Source organism: Myotis brandtii, unplaced genomic scaffold (assembly GCF_000412655.1).
Source record: "Myotis brandtii unplaced genomic scaffold, ASM41265v1 scaffold393, whole genome shotgun sequence".
Classification (NCBI taxonomy): Eukaryota; Metazoa; Chordata; class Mammalia; order Chiroptera; family Vespertilionidae; genus Myotis; species Myotis brandtii.
This window is the reverse complement of record NW_005365070.1, coordinates 2,285,849-2,294,699: the sequence shown is the minus strand read 5'-3', so window position 1 is coordinate 2,294,699 and position 8,851 is coordinate 2,285,849. Positions and strand designations below refer to the sequence as shown.

The following is an 8,851-nucleotide window of genomic DNA, read 5'->3' as shown; positions in this document are numbered from 1 at the left end:
AGAGGCCCTGGGTCTCAGTGTCCTGCAGTAATCACTGCAAGCACCTCTGAGAGAAAGCCGCCCTTGAGTTCCGCCCGATGCCAGACAGTCCAGTTTCTCCCTGTGTGAGTCTGTGTCCCCAGAGACTCGCCCGGAACTGGGGTTCAGAGCAGTCGGGAGCTTGTGTCTCCCTCCCGGTTGAAAAAGACAACTGTGTCCTCAGTTGCCAGCCCTTTCTGCATGCACCTCTGTACCTCTGTACTTTACTTCCACACCTCCTCTGAGTCTCAGTATGCTTTACTCTTTTCTTCTAGTTGTAGAATTTCTACTCAGCCAGCCTTCCTGTGGTTCTGGATGATGTTTGTTTTGTCTTTTAGTTGTATTTTTGAAGTGGTTTTGCGAGGCAGCAATTTCAGGTGTTTACCTATGCTGCCATCTTGGTTCTCTCCTTCCTGATTGAGTTTTGGAAGATTGTATTTTTCTAGGAATATGTCCATTTCTTCCAAGTTGACCAGTTGTTTTGGAATAGACTTGTTCATGGTATTTTTTTTTACAATCCTTTGTATTTCTGTGGGGTCTGTTATTTCGCCTCTTTCATTTTTGATTTTGTTCATTTGGGTCCTCTCTCTTTGCTTCTTGGTGAGCCTAGCTAGTGGTTCATCAATCTTTTTTATCTTTGAAAGAACCAGCTCTTGGTTTTATTTATCTGTGGTATTGTTTTTTTGGTCTCTATGTCATTTATGTCCACTCTGATCTTTATTATTTCCTTCCTTCTGCTCACTCTGGGATTTTCTTGTTGCTCTCTAATTCTTCAAGTTGTAGAATTAGATAATTTATTACCAGTTTTTCTTGGTTTTTGACGTCCCTCTCAGTACTGCTTTCACTGTGTCCCATAGATTTTGGATTGTTGTGTTCTCATTGTCATTTGTTTCCAAAATGTTTTTTATTTTTTTTCATTTCTTAAGTAACCCAACCATTATTTAATAACATTCTATGTAGCCTCCAAGTGTTCGAATTTTTTATTGTTTTTATTGTAGTTGATTTCTAATATTATGCCATTGTGATCTGAGAAAGTGCTTGATAAGATTTTAATCTTCTTGAATCTGAAGAGACTTTGCCTGTGTCCCAATATGTGGTCTATCTTTGAAAATGTCTCAAGTGCACTTGAGAAGAATGTATATATCGTAGCTTTGGATTGAAATGTTCTGAAGATGTCAATTAGTCCATCTGATCTAGTGAGACATTTAAGACTGCTGTTTCTTTGTTGATTTTTTGTCTGGAGGATTTATCCAGTGATGTCAATGGGGTATTACAGTCCCCTACTATGATTGTATTGCTGTCAATCTCTCCGTTGATACCTTCCAGAATTTTTTTTATGTATTTGGGTGCTCTTGCATTGGGTGCACATATATTTACCAGAGTTATATCCTTTTGTTGTATTGATCCCTTTAGTCTTATAAAGTGGTCTTCTTTATCACTTGTTATAGCCTTCACTTTGAGGTCTATTTTGTCAGATATAAGTATTGTTACCCCAGCTTTTTAAAAAATATATTTTATTGATTTTTACAGAGAGGAAGGGATAGGGATAGAGTTAGAAACATAGATGAGAGAGAAACATCGATCAGCTGCCTCCTGCACACCCCCTACTGGGGATGTGCCTGCAAACAAGGTACATGCCCTTGACCGGAATCGAACCTGGGACCCTTCAGTCCGCAGGCCGATGCTCTATCCACTGAGCTAAACCGGTTAGGGCTCAGCTTTATTTTTCATTTCCATTTGCCTGAAAAATATTTTTCCATCCCTTCACTTTCAGTCTGTGTGAGTCCCTTGTTCTGAGGTGTGTCACTTGTAGACAGTATATATATTGGTCATGTTTTCTTATCCATTTAGCTACCCTGTCTTTTGATTGGAGCATTTAATCCATTTACATTTAAGGTTATTATTGATAGATACTTGTTTGTAGCCATTTTTATTCTTTATGCCTGTGTTCTTTCCTCCCTTTCTATTTCTTCTTTTTACAACAGTCCCTTCAGCATTTATTTCTTTGTTGGCTTGGTAGTGATAAACTCCCTTAGTTTTTTTTGTTTTTGTTTTTTTTTGTTTTTTTTTTGTCTGCAAAGCTCCTGATTTCCCCTTCAATTTTGAATGATAGCTTTGCTGGATAGAGTATTCTTGGATTCAGTCCCTCGCTTTGCATCACTTTGTATACTTCATTCCATTGCCTTCTGGCCTGATGTGTTTCTGTTGAGAAATCATTTGATAATCTAATGGGAGATCCCTTGTAGGTAACTTTCTGTTTCTCTCCTGCAGCGTTTAAGATTTTCTCTTTGTCGTTAATGTTTGCCATTGTAATTATGACATGTCTTGGCGTGGGTCTTTTGGGGTTCATCCTTTTTTGGACTCTCTGTGCTTGTGTGAATTTTTTCTTCCCCTAATCAGGAAAGCTTTCTGTCATTATTTCTTCAAATAGGTTTTCTAATCCTTGCTCCTCTTCTTATCTTTCTGGCACCCCTAGTATATGGATGTTACTTCATTTCATGTTGTTCCAAAGCTCCCTTAGGCTCTCCTCCTGCTTTCTAATTCTTTTCTCCAATTGCTGTTCAAGTTGGGTGTGTTATTCTGCCTTCCCTTCTAACTCCCTTGTACTGTGTCCAGCATGGCCAGGGTGAACCTGAGGAGAGGCGGTGAAGGATTAAAGAAGACAGACAAGAGAATACAGTTTGGTCCAGGTAAGATCACTGTGCCTGGATGAGGAAACAGTGACCCTGCTTGTAAGCAGGATCTTTATTTTATAGTCAGATCACACAAAGCAAAACAAGGGCAAGATGTTTACAATGTTCTTGCAAATTTCAAATCTGCTTCTTTCCTGTTGTTGCCTTTCTCTGCTCTCTATCAAGCTTTGTTTAGGCAGCACTTGCTGCACCCCCTGCAACCCACATCCCTTAGCTACCTAGGACTGCAGGGTCAGACTATAAGGTCAATTTTACAACCATAACCTTTTGGCTATAATTGTGCTGGAAGGGCTTTGCCCTCCAAGCTGGGACTTGTATGTGGCTTTGCCACAAGTTAGTCCGAGGCTTGAACCTGTCTGAACACTGTAGCCACTCTCAACACTCCCTAATTCGGTCCTCCACTTCTTCTAGTCTACTGTTGAAACCTTCCATTGTGTTTCTTATTGTAGTGATATCATTCTTGATTTTCTCTTGATTCTTACATAAGTTGTTGATTTTTCTCATCCAGCCAGTTAAGGAACTGTGTGACCCTTACTCTGAATTCTTTTTCTGATATATTGCATGCCTCCGTTTCATTTAGTTCCTTTTCTGGCAATTCCTCCTTTTCTCTTTGGGGGGGTTGTTTCTTTATCTCCCCATTTTTGCTCTTACTGAAGGGTCCAGGCACTGAGTCACACAGGGCCTATGGCTGACAGTGGCCATATGTTAAATACCAAAAAGAAAAAGAGGACCATCTGTTAAGGGAGGTCCTAAGGCACTTGTTCTCAACCTTCCTAATGCCGTGACATTTTAATACAGTTCCTCATGTTGTGGTGACCCCCAACCATAAAATTATTTTCGTTGCTACTTCATAACTGTAATTTTGCTACTGTTATGAATCGTAATGTAAATATCTGATATGCAGGATGTATTTTCATTGTTTGCGACCCACAGGTTGAGAACCGCTTCTCTGGGTAGTGTGGGCCTGCAGCTGAAGTGGTGGGCTTGGTGGGAGGGGAGCACACTCCAGGAGTCACAGGAGCCTGTGGCCAGGGAGGCTGGAGTCCCAGAGTCTGTGGGTCTGCAGATGAAATAGCAAGTCTTTGGCCAGAGTAGCTATAGGGTCCGGTATGGTGTCTGAGGCCAGTGTGGGTGGTGGTGAGGCTGGGCTCCTAGTCACAGAAATTCTCTACTTCAAGATAGTGTGGTTTCTGTGCCACAGACGGCTTCCCTGGGAGTGCTTGCAGTGGTAGCGGGGGCTCTCTGTCTAGTTGAGCCTGGTCTGCCAGCCTCCAAGACTCCTGCAGGATCTAACTGTCTCTCACTCACACACACACACACATGCGCGCACACACCATATCCACACACAAATCTTTTGCTCCCTCCCTTATTCACACTCTCTCCCTCACTGCTTTCCTGCTGGCCATCCTCTGACCCCTAATAAACTACTTTTTAAAAATAAATAAAATTAAAATGTAATCCTTAAAATTTCTAATTATTTTAAAACTAAAGACAAAAAAATCAAGAAAATAATGGTTGTTACTAATTATTACAGAAAAAAATTTTCATAAATACAAAATAAGTTTGTTATTTAATTTTTTCACTTTTTGTTTAAAAATTATCTACAGTGGTTGTCAAATGTGGTAGGTATGACATTGCTCTTTACTGGAACATCTGCATGAAGAAAGAAATAAGGAAAGCATGAGTATAACCCAAAATTCCCATCTTCACTCCTACCTATCTAGAAATAATTTTATAGTTTACTTGTTTAGACACAAAAGGAATTACATGTGCACCACAACCAATTCCAAGTATATTTCTCTTCCACATGTTTCTGCATTTAGTCAGAACCTTGTTTTTACACTGGTGCTGTGCTTCACCTAAATTTGTACTTCTATGAAAAAAATTATCACCACAAAAATACTTATTCTAAATGTTGAGTTTTAAAATGTAATTTACAGTAGCTTTCTCAATAATGTCAGATATTTCACCTCCATCAATAAATTTCCATAAGCTTTACTTTTGTTCCTTGAATTGGATAAAAAATTGAACCATTATTGGAATTAAGTAATGTAATATTAATTGTATGTCAACTTGGGTGGGCCATGATTCCCATATATTTGATCAAACATTAGTCTGGATGTTTCTGTGAAGGTGTTTTTTGGATGATATTAATATTTAAATCAGTGGGCTTTTGAGTAAAGCAGGTTACCTGCCATAATGTGGGTGGGCCTCATCCAATCATTTGAAGGCCTGAATAGAACAAAAGCTGACCTCCTCTGAGCAAGAAGAAATTCTTTCAGAAGACTGCCTTTGGACTCCAACTGCAACTCTCCCTGATTCTCCAGCCTGTCAGCCCACCCCATCATATTTTGGATTTGCCAAACTTCCACAATTGAGTGAGCCAAGTCCTTAAAATCAATTTCTCTCTCTCTCTGTAGCTGCACCTTGGTAAATCATCATCTTTGGGCACAGTCTTCTTAAAATAAATACAAACCTTTGAGGTAGATGCAGATGCTCTCCCCAGAGATTTATGTCTTCTGGTTTTCCTGTGGTCAGTGATATAAATGTCCCCATGCATGTGCATGGCAAATGTTGACAAATGTTTAGTTCATGTTACACATTCATGATCAGTTTTCTTGAGTGACAAATTTGGTGTTTAATTTTTCATTAATTATGCACTTCCATTTTTGAACTCACATGTTGAAAGGATAGGTTGCAATTTTTTTAAAAGGGAAAAATAATAAAATAAAATAAAGGGTTGTTGCCCTGATCTATGTGGTTCAGTTGGTTGTAGTGTCAACCTATACAACAAAAGGTGGCAGGTTCAATTCCTGGTCAAGGCACATACCCAGGTTATCAGTTCAATCCCCAGTCTGGGCACATGTGGGAGGTAGTTAATCTCTCTCTCTCTCTCCTCTCTCTAAAAGTTAATAAAATTTAAAGACCAAAATATAAGGGTTGTATATTTGCACTATATAATAAATAACATAACCACTGTACCAAGAATATTCAGACGACTAGCTGTATGTTCTATGGCAGGATTCCTCAGCCTCTATTTCCTGAATCCATTTTACATACATGTAAATTTACATAATTTCCTACCCCCACTGGCCTAGCAACTGGCCTAGCAGCTGATGGCCTGGCACCTTCCTGTATCTTGTAGGCCTTGACATGGGCAAACCCAGCTGGCAGCCCCAGTGTCCAGCAAGAGACACAGTGTTGAATACTCCTCCCCTCCCCTCACCCAGGATAAGAATAAGTCTGTTGTCTCTAATTCCTAGTGTCTGCGTAGTACAGTTGCTTTATCAGTGAACACCCAGCATGCTGTCCTTGAGAGGGACATATTAGTTATACTGTAATGGAAAAGATTAGGAAAAGGGAGGAAAGTTATCACAGGTTGTTGGTTAGGTTTAACTCTGTGTTAAAGTGAGAAATTGGTTCTCTGTGTATGCATCTCACAAGCTAGTAGAGGAGAGCAAGGTAGAAGCAAGAATTAAAAATTATGGCTCAACAGAAACATCCTGACTTATTTTGCTTAAACTATTAATACTTACACATCGTGGGAAAGTGAAAAATCTGGGACAAATGCTAAATTGGCCAAGACGCCAGGATAACAGATATAAATTGGGACTGGCCTGGGCCAAGTGGAATGGAATGTATAATCCCTATAGGGCCAGGGTGGGGGCGTTTTCCAATGCTGTTGATGGCAGCTCTTAAACTGTGGTATCCCAATCTCTGACCACAATTTTCTTCCTCTCCAGTTCTCGTTGGCCACCCTGCCTAGGGTAATAATGCTTCAGACTCATAAGAGACCTCCAATTCTCCAGTTTACAACCCTGCTCCTGGCTTCCCTTACTTCCTAGTTCAGTTTGGATTCCACTCTAACAACTCTCTCACTAACTTGGGAAGACCTTTGTACCCATCCAATCGTGCTCAGCCAAATGGCAAAGCCACACTATGGCTCACATTCACAGCCTGTTTTGTTTATCCCTACTAGACTACAGAGTGCTGCTGGAGAAAAGTGCTACAGCTATAGAGATTGGTTCCTCTGTAGACTCACAATCCCAAACCTTAACTGTGTCCAAAATACACCTCTAAAATCCTTTACAAGTCCTTGGTAAATTTTTCCTTATTCTCTTCAGTAATGTTCTGAATATCTGTCCCCATTCAACTTCATCATTCTCACTCTAGACTCAGGTCACTAACTTATGAAGGGGTGGAAGGAATCAATCATAAACCACATCAATATCCTTCTATCCACATATAAACTGCTTCTTCCTCTCCAGGCCCAGATACTTGCTGTATCTATTTTATCACTCCAGTTTTCTCCTCAACAAACTCATTGCAGCCTGTCTTCTGTACCCATCATTATACCAAACAGCTCTAACAAGGAATACCATTGACTGCTATATTGACAGATCCAATGGACACTGTTTCTGGCCTTATATAACTGTTCTTTGTATTGCATTTGATACTAATTATCACTTTGTTCTCAAATCTATTTCTTTGGCTTCTGGACACCTGTCTCCTAATTCTTCTACTTCCCTATTTCTTCTTGCTTTCTCTCTCAAAGTTTACAGTTATCATTCCCTAGTATTAAAATTCAATAAAACCACACCCAATATAATGATCAAAATCAGGAAATTAACACTGATGTAGAGTATTAAATAATATAGGACTCTTATTTAAATCTCACCAATAGTCTCATTAATGTTATTTTCCTGGACCAGGATCCAATCCAGGAGTACATGTTGCATTCCCTTAAATCTCCTTCATTCTGGAACACTTCCTCAGTCTTTGTCTGTCATGACCTTGACATTTTTGAAGGGCACTGGCCAGTTGTTCTGTAGAATTTTCCTGAATTTTTGTGTCTGGGGTCATTAAATTTCAGGCATTCCATCTTGGACCATAAACACAACAGTAGTGATGGTGTGTCCTTCACAGAGCTTAATATCAGGAGACACATGCTATTGATTTGCCTCATTATTGATGTTAATTTGGATTAAGGTAGTGTCTGCCATGTTTCTTCACTATAAAGATAAGCTTTTTCCCTTTGTAATTAGTAAGGATTATGAGGAATGATACTTTGAGATTATATAAATATTTTGTCCATCAAACTTTCACCCACTAATTTTAGCATCTATTGATGATTCTTCACTGAAATAACTTTTACTGGGGTGTTTGTCTAATGTAAGTTTTCCATTAACATCAATCCTTCTTAATTTATTAATTGAAAAGCCACTGTAATGAAGAGCTTTCCCTTCTCCCCTTTCAGTTTTATTAAATTACTAGAGGCCCGTTGCACGAAGAGATTCGTGCAATAGGCCTTCCCTTCCCCTGGCTGCCGGTACCGGTTTTCCTCCGGCACCCGGGACCCAGGCCTTCACTGCTATGGCCAGAGCCTTCCGTCTTCGCTCCGCCACTTCATGCCGACGTATGCAAATTAACCACCATATTTGTTAGGTTAATTTGCATACTCTCCTGATTGGCTGGTGAGCATAGCAGAGGGATGGTCAATTTACATGTTTGTCTATTATTAGGTAAGATTAGGTAAGATTTACATGGACTCAGAGATTCCAATGTTATCTTAGGTAATGAACCATTAGTAGCAGTTATTGTTTTGTTGCTCAAATTGCCCAAGATTTGACTATTGGGAGTCCCTCTATGATGGCTCCTATGTCTTTTTTATCTTTCCCCATAATTCTTTGAGCATTTAATTTCTGGCACCACAGGATACTCTAGGCTTATCTTTTTTGTTGTTTTTAAAGGCGCATATTTCTTTTTTATTTTTATTTTAAATCTTTATTGTTGAGAGTATTACAGATGCCCACCCCCCCATTTCCCCCCAGTGTCCCACTATACCGGGTTCCTGCCCCGCCCCAGGTCTTCACAACCCTATTGTCTGTGTCCATAGGTAATGCATATCTACACTAATAAAAGAGAAACATGGTAATTGGCGTACGACCGCTACCCTTACCATTGGCTAATCAGCATATCCTTATGCAAATTAACTGTCAGCCAAGATGGCGGCCGGCAGCCATGCACTGAAGCGAACAGGGAGGCTTGCTTGCTTCAGTGACTGTGGACTCCAACGTTCCCCGCCTAACTTGCCGGCCTCTCAGCTGCAACTCTAAGCAACTATGTTGCAAATAAGAAGC

General features: G+C 40.0%; 1 protein-coding gene across 1 annotated transcript in view; it reads right to left on the bottom strand.

The window, feature by feature from the left end:
• The window catches only part of HPRT1 (hypoxanthine phosphoribosyltransferase 1), a 62,611-nt gene that overhangs the window by 47,856 nt on the left and 5,904 nt on the right, over window positions 1-8,851 (bottom strand). The gene's annotated exons all lie outside the window — the stretch shown is intronic.